The sequence below is a fragment of the Suncus etruscus genome, chromosome 8, assembly GCF_024139225.1.
Source record: "Suncus etruscus isolate mSunEtr1 chromosome 8, mSunEtr1.pri.cur, whole genome shotgun sequence".
NCBI classification, from domain to species: domain Eukaryota; kingdom Metazoa; phylum Chordata; class Mammalia; order Eulipotyphla; family Soricidae; genus Suncus; species Suncus etruscus.
The window spans coordinates 69,071,475-69,086,236 of record NC_064855.1 but is presented as its reverse complement, the minus strand read 5'-3'; the positions used below and the strand labels follow the sequence as shown (position 1 = coordinate 69,086,236).

Here is a 14,762-nt window from a genome sequence, read left to right as displayed (position 1 = left end):
ATTATCATTTTTATATCCTTCGAGGGTCTTATAAAGTCTTATTTGTATATAAATTGTATATATTTCTAGAGTTCTCTCTAGTTAATTTATCATCTTAATCTATTATAGTCTATAATTATTATACTATTATTTGCTTTTCATATATATACTCACCAATTTTATGTATACATTAATTGTAAATATCCATCTTTTAAAATTATTGAATTGTTGATAGTATATTTTCAATTTATCTTTGGTTTCACAGATTTGAAAATCTATCATATACAAAAATTTTACCTCCTCTTTTCTAATATGTATATTTTTTACCTATTTGAATCAGTCTTTGTGATGCTAAATAATAGTGTCAGTCTTTGTGATGTTAAATAATAGTGTCAGTCTTTGTGATGTTAAATAATAGTGCTATTAGTGGGCAGTATCTTTGTATTTCTGACTTTTTTTTTTACAAGCTTTCACAGTTATATTTGAGGTACATAATGACAGTGAATTAGGGCAGTTTCCACCACCAGTGTTGACCTCCCTCTGCCACTGTTCCCAACATGCATCCCATAACTCCCCCCTTAGCTCCCTGGACTGCTATGTAACAGGTCTCTTTTGTGTATAGCTTGTAGTTTGGGTCTCTTGATTTTATTATCATTGACTTAGAGTTGGATATTTAGGTCTGACCACTTCTTATTTCCACTCAATGCTCATGACACCTCTTTGCCCCTGGTACCATCCATTTTATTCTTAATTTGTAGGAAGCCATATAATTATGAAGCCAAACAAAATGATTTATATTCTATGGTTCTGTTAAAAAAAAAAAAAGCTGGCAGAAGCCCCTGTCTAGAAGTTATAAATATAAGTTTAAAAGAAGAAAAAAAAAAAAAAAGGAAAGAAAAAGAGGAAAAAAGATGGGGGGGCTGATGTGGCAAGTTTGTATTTCTAACTTGTATGGAAATTCTTCGTGTGTGTGTGTGTGTGTGTGTGTGTGTGTGTGTGTGTGTGTGTGTGTGTTTTGGGGGGGTTCACACCCGGCAGTGCTCAGGGGTTATTTCTGGTTCCAGGCTCAGAAATTGCTCCTGGCAGGCACAGGGGACCATATGGGACGCAGGGATTCAAACTGATGACCTCCTGCATGAAAGGCAAGTGCCTTACCTCCAAGCTATCTCTCCAGCCCCGGAAATTCTTCTTAAGTTTACCAACTATGACGCTGTTTTTAAAACTAAAGTGAGCATTTTATTATGTTAAAATAAAACCTATATACTTTCTTTTTGGTTTTTTGGTTTTTAGTTTATGAAATCGCTCCTGGCAGGCTAGGGGAACCATACGGGATGCTGGGATTCGAACCACCGACCTTCTGCATGCAAGGCAAATGCCTTACCTCCATTCTATCTCTCCAGCCCCCAAAATCTATATACTTCTTTTTTTTTGTCCCCCAATTCACAATACAGACCAGGCAAAGGGCCTGTGTTGAGGTGTATATGGGGTGCATTTACTGTACCTCCTCTTTCTATAGTCAGTGTAAAGAACACAGCCTGTGGTAAGAATTGAGAGGCCTTATCTTTTCTTTTTTTATTTTTTAATATATATATATATATATATATATATATATATATATATATATATATATATATACATACATAATCCTTCACCAGTGCAACCAAAATCTATATACTTCTTAATTGAATTTTTTTGGTTTTAGTTTTGGTTTTTGGATCAGAAATTGCTCCTGGCAGGCTCATATGGGATGCCTGGATTTGAACCACCATCCTTTTGCATGCAAGGCAAATGCCTTACCTCTATGCTATCTCTTTGGCCCAGTGTTTAGGTTTTATTGCTGATGATTACAGCACAAAAATCATTCCTGATTTCCAGGAATTTTATGCAGTGCTGGAGATCAAACTGGGGTCAGCTGCTTGCAAGGCAGTCCCGGCCTTATTCTATCCATCCATCTTAATGTTTGTGATTGTTTTTTTGGTGTTGTTAATTTTTTTCAGTTTGTTATTTTAAAACTATTTTAAATTGAGATTCTCCTGTTGTTTACATACTATTAATAAGTTTTTCATGCACATAATTTCAAACCAGTGTACCTCCTTCCCTCTTCCTTAATTGAATTTTAATTAAAAAAATAAGTCAAGTTTTATTAATCTTGTATTTATAAAATTTATAAAAATTATCATAGTATTTTCTCACTATGTTATAAGGAAATGCATTATAATGCATACTCTAAGATCAATTAATATATCTCTCAAATAACAGTCTGGAGAGTGCTCAAGGAACTCAGAATTTAGCTGCCATTTGATCTAGCAATTGCTCTCCTAGGTATCTAACCCCAAGTCGGAAGAACATTCATCCCTAAGTATGTGTGCACCCCACTATTTATCGCAGCACTCAGTATAATAGCCAAGTCTTGGAACCAGCCTCCATGTCCAACAATAGATGAGATAAGTGGATCATTAAGATGTGGTATCTATACACAATAGAATACTACATGACAGTCAGAAATGATACAGTCACAGACTTTGCAGCAACGTGGATGGACCTAGAACATATTATGTTAAATGAAGCAAGCCAGAAGACGAAAGATAAACACAGAATGATAGCACTATTCTGAAGTATCTAGAATACACACCAAATATACAACCAATACCCCGCAATTAAATAACAGAGGGTAACAGGATAGAAATCTCAAACACTGTAATAATCACCATATACTGGGGGAGTAGAGCCCAAAACAAAGGGAAGAGAAACAACACAAAGCCCAATTACACATTATATCATAAAGAAACCAGCAACCGCAGAAACAGCAGCATAGAGAGAACAGGTATGTAATTATCGTTTTACTACAAAGGCCCATAATTACTTAACTAGGGATCTTATACAGGATTATAGGTAAAGATTAAGATGGAAAATTACTGAGTCCAACAGAAACATCTCAAAACATTATGTTTGAATGCCTTAACCTTACCACATTGAAAATAACCTCTCAATTTTTCTGTCCATAGGGATTCCTGGATACAAAGGGTGAACATCCTACTGTGGTACCTCGGTGCTCAGTCACACGAGGCACCATACTCTGCTTGAACCATAAAAATGGCCGGATAAAACTCTTTAGCATACCCTTTATCCCTAGATTATGCCTTCTTTTAAGACCTGAAGCACATGACCAGTCAGATCACCAAAGCAACAACCATGACCTACAGAGTTATACCACAGGGCCTAAGCATCGAACATGTTCAACCAAACTAACATGCACTTGCTCTTATACCCTCCCTTCTTATTACTTCGTATTTTTGTTGTTGTTGTTGTTGTTGTTATTTGACTGTTGGCTTGTTTTGTTTTTTCCTACTCTCTCTTCTTGACCCCCTCTTCCTCCACCTTCTCCTCCTCACTATCATCAATTCAATCTATGCCAAATAAAAATCACAAGGTTTCCCCTTCTATAGGAAAGGAAAGCTGACATATAGGGCACTGTGGACAATACTGCAAAGGATAAACACAGATACAGATAGACCTCACTAACACAATGGTCAGTACTCGAGACACGAAACTTACACATATCCAAAAGTTGAACTATTAGTTTCCTTTCCTTACAAGTACTATACTTACCTATTTTTCTGTACTCAGCACACCTCTTGCGCTCCTGACCTCTTTACATTAATATGCACCTAAGCTAACTTCTATATCTTTATATGTGGGCAGGAGCACACAGAGATAGGAATCCTTCTTAAACAACAAACCTAAGCCACAAACAACCAATACCTATACCCTATATAACCCCTCCCATATACAATCCCCTCTCCCTCCCTCAGAAATTCAGCTATCCCTTCACCCCTCAATCCCACTCCTGATATCCCCACCACATTTTAACTCTCCACCCTCAGTTTTTAATCCATTAGGCATCAAGACCGACCTCCTACCCCAACAAGCCAGTACCCACTACACAAGTGAAGAGACACCCACCCAAACTCTCACCTTGTTCCTGACAAGAAAATACAACCAACACCCCACCTGACCCATGCAGTGTGGCCCTCCTGATCACCTCTCCCGAATGTGGACTGTGGCTTGATACCGGAACTAGCTCCAAAGGAGCCCCACTGCAAGAACTCTACCCAAGACCTCCCTGCCTGGACCCACACTTCACAAGGAAATCTCAAAAGACAATGGGGAAGCCTGTACTTTCATCATAAATATAGACCTATATAACACTACCTCTTATCCTGTTTCTCCCCAAATGTAAAGTAATCTCCTGTACCACTTTCTCCCTTTTTTTTTGTTTTTTGTTTCTCTTTTTTCTTTTTCTTTTTTATCCTTGTTCGTTTTTTTTTTTTTTTGTTAGCTTGTTTTTGTTTTGTTTTAGTTTTTGTTATTTGATTTGATTTGTTTTTGTTTCTTTTGGGTCACTCCTGGCTCTATGCACGGAGATCGCCCCAGTTGGCACGGGGGACCATATGGGATGCCGGAATTTGAGCCACCATCCTTCTGCAGGAAGGACAGATGCCTCCTTGTCTCCATGCTATCTCTCCCGGCCCCACTTTACTCCCTTAATTACGTCTTTTATTTAATCTTTTTTTTTTTTAAGAAACTCTTTTTTTTCTTTAGATATCTGTGAGCATATACATTCTTACTTTTTGTCGGGTGTCTGTTTTCTTCTCTATCCACCCCCAAATCCACCAGCAATAAAATGTAGCACCACTTCTTCCTGCAAAACATATTAAACAAAGGGGAATTTTTATGTGTACAAACTAGCTCTTATCTACTAGGAACAAGAACTCATGCTTGCTTACAACACAGGGACATCTCCCACCCTGAACGTATGTCATGTGGAAACAACTCAGACTCCAGGGAACTAGACACTGACCATCCAGCCTTGACTCCTGGACCCCAGACATGGAAACAACAGAGTTCTCCATAACAGCTCCAGAAGCCCAATCCCCTCCAGGGCACACATAATATGCCAGTGCTAAATTGATAACCTGACAACGAGGAAATGGGAACAACTTGATCTAAGAGCAAGTTGTCCTTCTTCATAAGCCAATGATAAGACAAAATCAGAAAACATGTCACCCTTTTGATTTGTGCAAAAGCCAAGATTTCTATATACAGATGACTGGATGTTACAACTAGGATGGGACAGTACACATCCAGAGACCAACAACAACAACACCACCAACAAAAAGCTCTAGCCTAGCTTTTGGTCTATGATCTGTTCAACAAACAAGAGCTCCAATTCCATAAGTCTGACTGAGACACCGCAACTGAATGGGTCTTCCGGAAACATAACGAAAGAATTTATCCCAGGCTCCATCCTAGGAGCAACATAATGACCAAGACCACCAACTACAAAAGATGGATTAAAATGACACTGAAGAAACAGAACTGCTAGAACCACAAAGAAAGCCTTCATCATAAGCTCCATTCCTTGAGCTGCACACTCACCAAGATCTCTAGATACAGAGGTCTGATTTTACCATCCATGACAAAACAGAAGTCTTCTATACACCAAGAAAGCACCAATGTGAGAGCAAATGATGATACAAGGAGTCTATAGTTCAACCCATGACAGTACACTTCAGGGGGGAGAAACCCTGTATCTCCTAGGCCAAGGGAATTCCCTCTATAATATCTCCAATAGTTACTGTGCCTATGCAGGGGGAAAAAGAAAAGGAAAAAAAAAGCACAAAACAATCATTTTTCCACATATTTATTTATCGATTGATCGATTTTTTGAAGTCTTTATATTAGTATTGAGATTGAAGTTGATGTCTCCAATATTATTTTATTTTATCTTATCTTTCTCTTTTTGCACTCCAGCATGAGCTGATTTCAGAACTGAGTCTGTTGTGTGGTGCTCGTCTTTATTGCTGTGGTGCTCACTGGATACTTAATTTGATATTTCTTTTCTGTATTGTGGTGGTGTTTCAATTGCCTTTATCACATCCTCTCGCAAACTGAGGTTGAAATCCTCTGAAAGGACTCCACCTATTTTCAGCATATTTGACTTTTTTTCTCTTATTTTGTACCCCAATCTATTGCTTTTCTTTCATTCAAACAAAGCCACATAACTCGATTTATCTAGCTCCACTTCTTAAATAGAGGGGGAGACAGGGGAGGATACCAGGTCCAAACAGATATATGATCACTAATAGTGAGCTGGACAAAGAGGGGACCACCTACTCTAGCAGTTCGGGGGGTGATGGTGGGGGATATGGGTTGCAGAAGGGGAACTGGGATGGGGGGAGGACAAATTTGGTGATGGGTATTCCCCTGATTCAATGTTGATATGTACCTAAAATACTACTGTGAAAGATATGTAAGCCATTATGATCAAAATAAAAATTAAAAAAATAGATAAGAGCTTGTTTTTATAAGTACAATTTCCCCTTTGTTTAATATGTCTTTGCAGGAGGAAGTGGTGCTACATTATATTGCTGGTGGATTTGGGGGGTGGAGAGAAAAGAAACCAAGCTCTTATCTACTAGGGATAAGAACTCATACTTGTTTACAACACAGGGACATCTCCCACCCTGAATGTATGTCATGTGGAAACAACTTAGGCTCCAGGGAACTAGACACTGACCGTTCAGCCTTAACTCCTGTATCCCAGACATAGATACGACAGAATTCTCCGCAACAGCTCAAGGAACCAAATCCCCTCCAGGGCATTTACAACGCTGCTCTGACACCAACATGAGCCAGTCTTAAATTGATAACCTGACAATGAGGAAATGGGAACAACTTGATCTAAGAGCAAGTTGTCCTCCCTCATCAGCTATCAATAAGACAAAATCAGAAAACAAGTCACCCTTTGATATGTGTAAAAGCCAAGATCGCTATATACTGGTTGTTGCAACCAAGACTGGACAGTACACATCCAGGGACCAACAACAACAACACCAACAAAAAGCTCTAGCCTAGCTTTTGGTCTATGATCTGTTCAACAAACAAGAGCTCCAATTCCATAAGTCTGACTGAGACAACCGCAACTGAACGGGTCTTCCGGAAACATAACAAAATAATTTATCCCAGGCTCCAGTCTAGGAGCAACGTAACGATCAAGAACACCAACTACAGAAGATGGATTAAAACGACACTGAAGAAACATAACTGCTAGAACCACAAAGAAAGACTTCATAAACTCCATTCCCTGAGCTGCACAGCCACAAAGATCTCTAGCAACAGAGGTCTGATTTTACCATCCAAGACAAAGCAGTCTTCTGCACACCACGAAATCAGCAAGGGGAGCGTAAATGATCATGCAAGGAGTCTAGAGTTAATCTCATGACAGTATACTTCAGGGGTGGAGAAACCCTGTGTCTCCTAGGTCAAGGGAATTCCCTCTACAATAACCCCAATAGTTACTGTGCCTATGCAGGGGGATAAAGAAAAGGAGGGGGAAAAAGGCACAAAACAATCATTTTTCCACATGTTTATTTATTGATTGATCGATTTTTTTAAGTCTTTATTTTGGTGTGGAGATTACGGTTGATGTCTCCAATATTATTTTATTTTATTTTGTCTTGGCTTTCTCTTTCTTTTCGCATTCGAGCATGAGTTGATTTCAGAATCGAGACTATTGTGTGGTGCCCACTTTATTGCTGTAGTGCTCAATGGTTATTTAATTCGATAATTTTTTTCTGTATTGTTGTGGTATTTCAATTACCTTTTTCACATCCTCTCTCAAACTGAGGTTGGAAGCCTCTAGAGAGACTCAGCCCTTTTTCAGCGTATTTGACTTTTGACTTCTTTTTTTTCCCTCTTATTTTGTACCCCATTCTATTGCTTTTCTTGCCTTCAATCAAAACCACATACCTCGATTTTTCTAGCTCTGCCTCTTAAATAGAAGGGGAAACGAGGGTTCCAGGACCAAACAGATATGAGATCACTAGTAGTAAGCCAGACAAAGAGGGGTCCACCTACTCTAGCAGCCCGGGGGGTGATGGTGGGGTATATGGGTATAGAAAGGGAACTGGAATGGGAGGAGGACATAGTTGGTGATTGGTATTCCCCTGATTCAATGTTAATATGTACCTAAAACTCTACTGTGAAAGATATGTAAGCATTATGGAAAAAATATGTTTTTAATCAGAAACTTTCTTTGACTTACATGTATTATTATATCAATTATATTATATGTTATGTTATGTCACTAGATTATGTTATGTTAGCTTACCTCATTATGTTAATCAATTTTGTCTCTTGAATAAATTCTTACAATAAAAAAATGTAAAAAATATATATCTCAAATACATTTTACATGATCCTGGATTATATATATTAAATTTCAAGAGAATTCTATTATATTTGTGTGTGTGTTTATGTGCTTCTCAAGAAATGCCGTGAGGGCCTAGTGATACCTGGTTCGGTGCTGGAACCTGGCAATATATTATTACTGGAATGCAGCAGTGCTAGGGGCTACAACTGCCAGACCTAGAGGTGGCTGTAATTTAACACAATTTTAAGTATAAAAATTAGGTCTTTTTAAACACTTTTTTTTTTTTACAAAGATGCCTGTGAAAGCAAAGAAGAAAATGTCCGTCCTTCCTAAAGCTGAAAACAAAGCTGAAAGAAAATAGTGCTGAAATGTATCCACAGTCACAAAACAATGATCCACTCGTTATCCACCTTTGGAAGACCCAAAGACTCTGTGGCTGAGAAGGCAGCCCAAATATCCTTGGAAGATGGCCCCCAAGAGAAACAAGCTTGACTACTATGCCATCATCAAGTTTCCTCTGACCACTGGGTCAGCCATGAAGAAGATAGAACACACTTGCATTCACTGTGGGTGTCAAAGCCAATAAGCACCATATGAAATAGGCTGTAAGGAAGCTACTTGACATTGACGTGGCCAAGGTCAACACCCTGATTAGCTCTGATAGAGAACAGAAGGCTTATGTCCAACTCGTTCCTGACTATGATGTCTTGGATATTGCCAACAAAACTGAACCATCTATATAGTCCAGCTAGCTAATTTGAAATGCAATTTTTTTACAAAAAAAAATTAGGTCATTACTCAGGCAAGACTTATACTTCTGATCCTTGAATGATCTCCTCAGCTCCTGTTTTATATTATATTTAGGATAAATGTCTCACTATTAAATTGAGCATTTGTTTTGTGCAATCTTTTTCAATATATGATGACATGTTCACTTAAAAATGTATTTGGAAGGATTTCAAGTTTTTGCATTTATTTATTTATTTTTTGTGGGTTTTTTTGCGGGCAGGGGTTACTCCTGGCATTGTGCTTAGAAATCGCTCCTGGCTGGCTTGAAGGACCATATGGGATGCCGGATTCGAACCACTGTCTGTTCAAATAAGCTGCATGCAAGGCAAACACCCTACCACTGTGCTATCTCTCCAGCCCCCGGCTTTAATTGATTTAATTTTGAGTTAACAGAGCTTTACCAAATTCCCTGTGCCCCCAGAGGTATAATTTCACACCTTTTCGAAATACTTGTTACCATGCTACAACCACCACCAAAGTACTGCAGACCTCCATGTGTATTCCTCTTTCACTATTTACAGGACCCTCTACCCTCTGAGATATCCCTTTTCTGATAATCTCGGTTCTTCTTCACAGTGTAAGAATTTATTTTATTTGTATATGATATTTTTCTATTTTCTTGATTGCTCTTCTATACCCCATATATGAAGTTATCTACTATTTATTTTCTTCTAACTTATTTAGCTTCAGTTAACTCATTTCAGTTCTATCCATATTTTAAAATTTATCTTTTCTTGTAATTGAGCAGTATTCCATTGCACACATATGGCATAATTTCTGTACTTATTGGACACTTGAGTGTTTTCCACATCTATTGTAATACTATTATGAATATTCTTTGTCCTGTAAAAGTTAAATTTGCATAAAAATATCTGCTATTCTGGGTAAAATCTTATTCTTTAAACAGAAACACTTTCTATATCTTACTTTTTTTCCCTATCTTCCAACTTCTCACAACCATGGAGGGGGCAGAGTCAAGTGGGGAGAGTGAAGAGGTTTGTGACGATAAAACACAAAATGGAAAAAAAAGAGGTTATATCTGGACAAAATGGAAAAAATAGAGGTTATATCTGCCCTCACTTTCTGTCCTTAGCTTTCCAGCATAGAGTAGCAGTGGTAACCTAGGAAAGGTGAATATCAAACTTTTAGTGGAGTTCAGGGTTTTTAATTGTGACACTAGCCTTCTCCTTTAAATTGCTGAACTAAAACTATTCCTGTGACTTTAAGTTCAAGGACTTTTTATAAGACTTACTGGAAAATCTATATGACTTAAACAAGCACACTGAGTTCATTTAAAAGAACCACAGCAGGAAACAAAGTTATTTTGTGATTTTATCCCTTAGAATATGACAGATTATTTCTTGGGATATGAACATTACATCAAGCTAGATCACTATGAGTAATGATAAGTAAAAATAGTTCAGGTGGTTTAATGTAGTACAAACAATTTTTTAAAAGATGACTATCCAACACGACTTCCATTTTTCTTTTTCCATTTAAAATTTAAACCACATCTAGAAGGAATGCTAAGAAAGATTTTTTTCTAATAGTAGATCATATCTCTCATATTCATCCTGGACCTCAGGTAACAGAAATAAATCATGGTGGAGAGAAAATATTGGTCTAAGTACTCTCACCATATCATCTAGTGAAGATATTACTTCAAGGGTTATTTGATACATAAGCAAAACAAATTGACTCTACTGCTCCCTAATATCTACAGTTCTGTCTCTGATTATTAAGTAGACAATGAGGAAATATAACTTAAAACATCAAGTTCCACAAAATGTGATAAAACAAAAAATAGTCACTAAACTCCCAATAATGTCTTGCAATTGTTCCTTTTGTTATCTCATTTATCTAATTTAAATTGCAATCATTACCTAAAATACCTCCCATTTTCAGTAATTTCCTATTCTATTCTCTGTATATAATACAACCAAACAAACTTACTCAAACCATACTTCTCAGTTATTTACTTTTCTTTTTATTTAAATATATTTTTATTTAAGTAACATGATCATATTTGGGTTACAGTAATAACCAGAACACCCCCCTTCACCAGTGCAACATTACCCCCTCCCCCCTTCCCATCCCCTGCCTGTATTCAAGACAGGCATTCTACTACAGTAATTTGTTTTTAAGTTCAGTAAGTTGTATTTTTTTCCTTAAAGGATAAGAGTAAAAAAAAATATAGTAAAGGTGTGATATTGGCAATCGCCAATGTTTGCATAGGTCCAGAAAAATGGAGAAAATGGAAAAAAAAATCCTTAACCTGATTACAAAAAGGCCTCACCCCAGAAGTTTATTGGCATAAGACAGACTCTGGGTTCCAGGCATACCAGTCTATCCAACTCCAGTCATTCTCAGGGTCCCGGTGAAACTTTTTCACACTTTAGCTATTGTTGGTATTAGACTCTTACATTTAAAGACATTGGATTCGTGCATTTCTTTCATCGATGTCAAGCTGATGTGGAGCATCCTCTAGTTTCAGCATATCATTAAATGCGGAGTGATTTGCCCTGCATGCAGACTGTTGCTAAGTCGCCTGGCTGTTGGGAGCACTCTTTGGAGTAAATCAATGCCAAAGCAGTGGTAGGTCTTCTCTGGTAGAGGCTTGGATCCTGACAATCGTGATTGTTTCCATAGATGGTATCCATTGTTCAGGTGTGTGTGGGCGATGCTCATTCTTCTGAGGCCTGAGCCAAATCATTATGCCAATGTTCAGGGTAAAAGGCCTAATTACATTACCAAATTTGTGTTCCCATCTCTATTAGATAAGAACATGGCCTTGCGAAATATAAGCAATATATTATTTTCCCATTTTAATGTGCCTATGCAAAAGAGAAGCAATGCCACAAGATATTGTTGGTGCATCTGGGGGCTGATGAATAAAGTCCAACATTTCCCGTAACTTGGTATAAACGTGAAATCTACACAGAGTTACTCTCATGCCAGTATTGCTTATAAAACAGATCTCACAGGGGGGAAATCAAACAATCAAATAACTAATCTAGTGGGCAAAATTGTCACTATATGAGGATATTTGAAAAGAGTTATAGATGTTAAGGGAATACATCTGAGATATACAAAAGAGATACATGTGACCCTTTTATGTTTTAAAAAGAAAACAAAGAAAGAAAACAAGGGCATTTGAAGACAACAAGTGATAGTTGAATTTGAGACATGTTTTGCGGCATTACGAAACCCTATATTGTCTTTGAACTAGGGGTTTTGCTGAAGATGATTCCGGTATCATGCAACAGTCTATAGTTTGATGGGGGCATGAGGGGCCACCAAGCATGGGTCAACAGGCGTGTTGGTTGTAGTTATTTGCAGAGGCATGAGCTGGAGACGAGAGGGTATCTTTCAATGAGGAGCTGGATGGTGGTGTTGGAACAAAAGGTCAGTCTTGGTGTCTACCCAATTAGGAACTGAGGATAAGAAGGGTTGAATAAGGGGAAGAGAATGGTTCAGGGTTTGGGTATGAGAAGGTAGGAGAGACACAAGGGTGAGGGGAGAGGCAATACATAAAAGACTAGACAATAAAGGTCAATTTGAGTGTTTTATCAAAATCTTGGGCATCCTAATTCTATTCCTAGGAACAGTCTAGGATCAGGAATGTTTTTGGATAATGCATAAAAAGTATATTTGTCCCACCCACGCGGTTTTGAAAAATAGTATTACTAGCAAACAAAACAGGGGGTCCAATATACATAGGGGAGGGTTTCCCTTCTCCGCCCATGGCTAGCTGTCCTGCCCAGAGCCCCCAACATACTAGTCGAAGACACCCAGAAGTCCTGGCATGTGGAGTCTTCTGAGTCCAGCCCTGCCTCTGTAGTTTGTGGATACATACGGAGGAATTTCTCTCCCCCCTCCCCCCAGGGCCCGATTAACCAAGCGTGGCCCTGAAGACCCGCCTGGTGTGGGGGGATCTCAGTCCCTTGACTAAGTGGTCAGCCCAGGGGGCATATGGCTAGCTGTCCTGCCCAGAGCCCCCAACATACCAGTCGAAGACACCCAGAAGTCCTGGCATGTGGAATCTTCTCTTATTTACTTTTCAATGCTAAAAATATTTCCCAGTTTTTCATTGTGACATTATAAAATTTAAATGTGTTTATTTTAGGATCATGGATGGCAAATGGCTCAAATAATTATATACACATGAATATAAATTGGTTCCCAAAAACACAGCAGTACATATATCTGTCCCTTATTAGTGCCATTTATTCTATGGCCCTTTCTAAATCTACCCTAAATGCTAAAACTCTAAATCCCAAATGTGGGTCCATTTCTTTGTTGAAGTTCTTCCCAAATCTTAAATGCTAATTTTTTAAAACTCCTTGACTGAGCCACTTATTTTCTATTCTGAAATATGCAACTGAAAAATGTTATATTTCAATAAATATGCCCTGTCTCTTTACATAGCATCCCATAATTTATCAGCTGGAACTACAATTGTTAGCACTCATATAATAATTACTTACAGTGCTGAAATAATGCATTTGGAAGAGTAAATAATATTTATTTCCAGTAGATATGAATGACACATTCCCATGTCTACCTCTGCAAAAAACTGAACAAGGAATCTGACAGGGAATCATGAGGCAGCAGCCCTTACTAGCATGATAATGAATTAGAAACATACTGATCAACATCTCTTTTTCCATCAGTACAGCAGAATTACAAATCTATTTCCTGGGCCAGCTTCATCAAATCCACCAGCTGTCACTGTGTACTTTATAATTTATTTGGTTTTGATTATTAAAGATTTAGACGTGTTTAAATTGGGAAGTAGAAATAAAGGACCAAGAATTGCTCTTGGCTCTATGTACTATATTGAAAAACAACCTCTGAGTCACTTGATGACCTTAAAATTTTGCAGAAAAAGTAAAATAAAATATAGGGATACAGGTTTCCTTTTGCTTACTTTCTATGACATTATCATTCATTCTGTTTCAAAGGGCACAGAGATGATTTCTTTAAATTGTGACTATTAAGCCATGGAGAAGGTCTCCCTATCAGCAGCAGTAGCAACAAATTAAAAACTCTTCTTCACCAATTCATCCAAAACTATCTGACCCACAGCAGTTATTTTATCATGCTACCTATCTCAGTGAACTCAAATATTATGTGTTAATTTACTCCCCAAATAAAATAGATCAGGAATGGAATTTCTCAAACCTAGGGCTTTGTTTTTAATATACAATACAATATACCTATAATCTTTGAACTTATGACTCATATTCAACTCCACATCATTGTAGAGTTTGCTTGAAAATCTTAACAAAGGTTTGTAGGATGCATAATTTTTGTTTTGGGAGCCATATCTTGAAATGCTCTGGAGTTACTCCTGGCTCTGGACTGCATACAAAGCAAATGCCCTACCCAATTTACTACCTCACCAGTTGATGTATATTTTTGTTATTTTGAAGCTATACCTGTGGTGCTCAAAACTTATTCTTGTCAGGGCTCAGAGGACCATATTATGTTCTGATGATTGAACCTTGGTTTATCATAAAAGACAAGTGTCCTACCACTATACTGTCACTAAGTAGCTTGTAGGATGCATATTACATTTTTTGTAGGATGAATATTACAGATGTATCTAAGTTGATTTTCCAAGATCACATTCAGAAACTGTTTTATAACATATTAACATTAATAAAATATTTCTACATTATTTCCACAAATTCTGAGAATTTATGTTTTCATTCTCATTTGTTTCCAGGAATCCTTTGATTTTCTTTCTAACCCACTGGTTGTTTAGTAGTCAACT

General features: G+C 37.6%; 1 non-coding gene and 1 pseudogene across 1 annotated transcript; one reads left to right on the top strand and one right to left on the bottom strand.

The window, feature by feature from the left end:
• Positions 1-1,405: 1,405 nt before the first annotated feature.
• On the bottom strand, positions 1,406-1,536 carry LOC126016610 (small nucleolar RNA SNORA51). Its single transcript, XR_007498400.1, has one exon. It is a non-coding gene; the product is annotated as a small nucleolar RNA SNORA51 (small nucleolar RNA).
• A 6,950-nt stretch (positions 1,537-8,486) lies between these two features.
• Positions 8,487-8,937, top strand: LOC126015964 (60S ribosomal protein L23a-like; annotated as a pseudogene).
• The last annotated feature ends 5,825 nt before the right edge of the window (positions 8,938-14,762 follow it).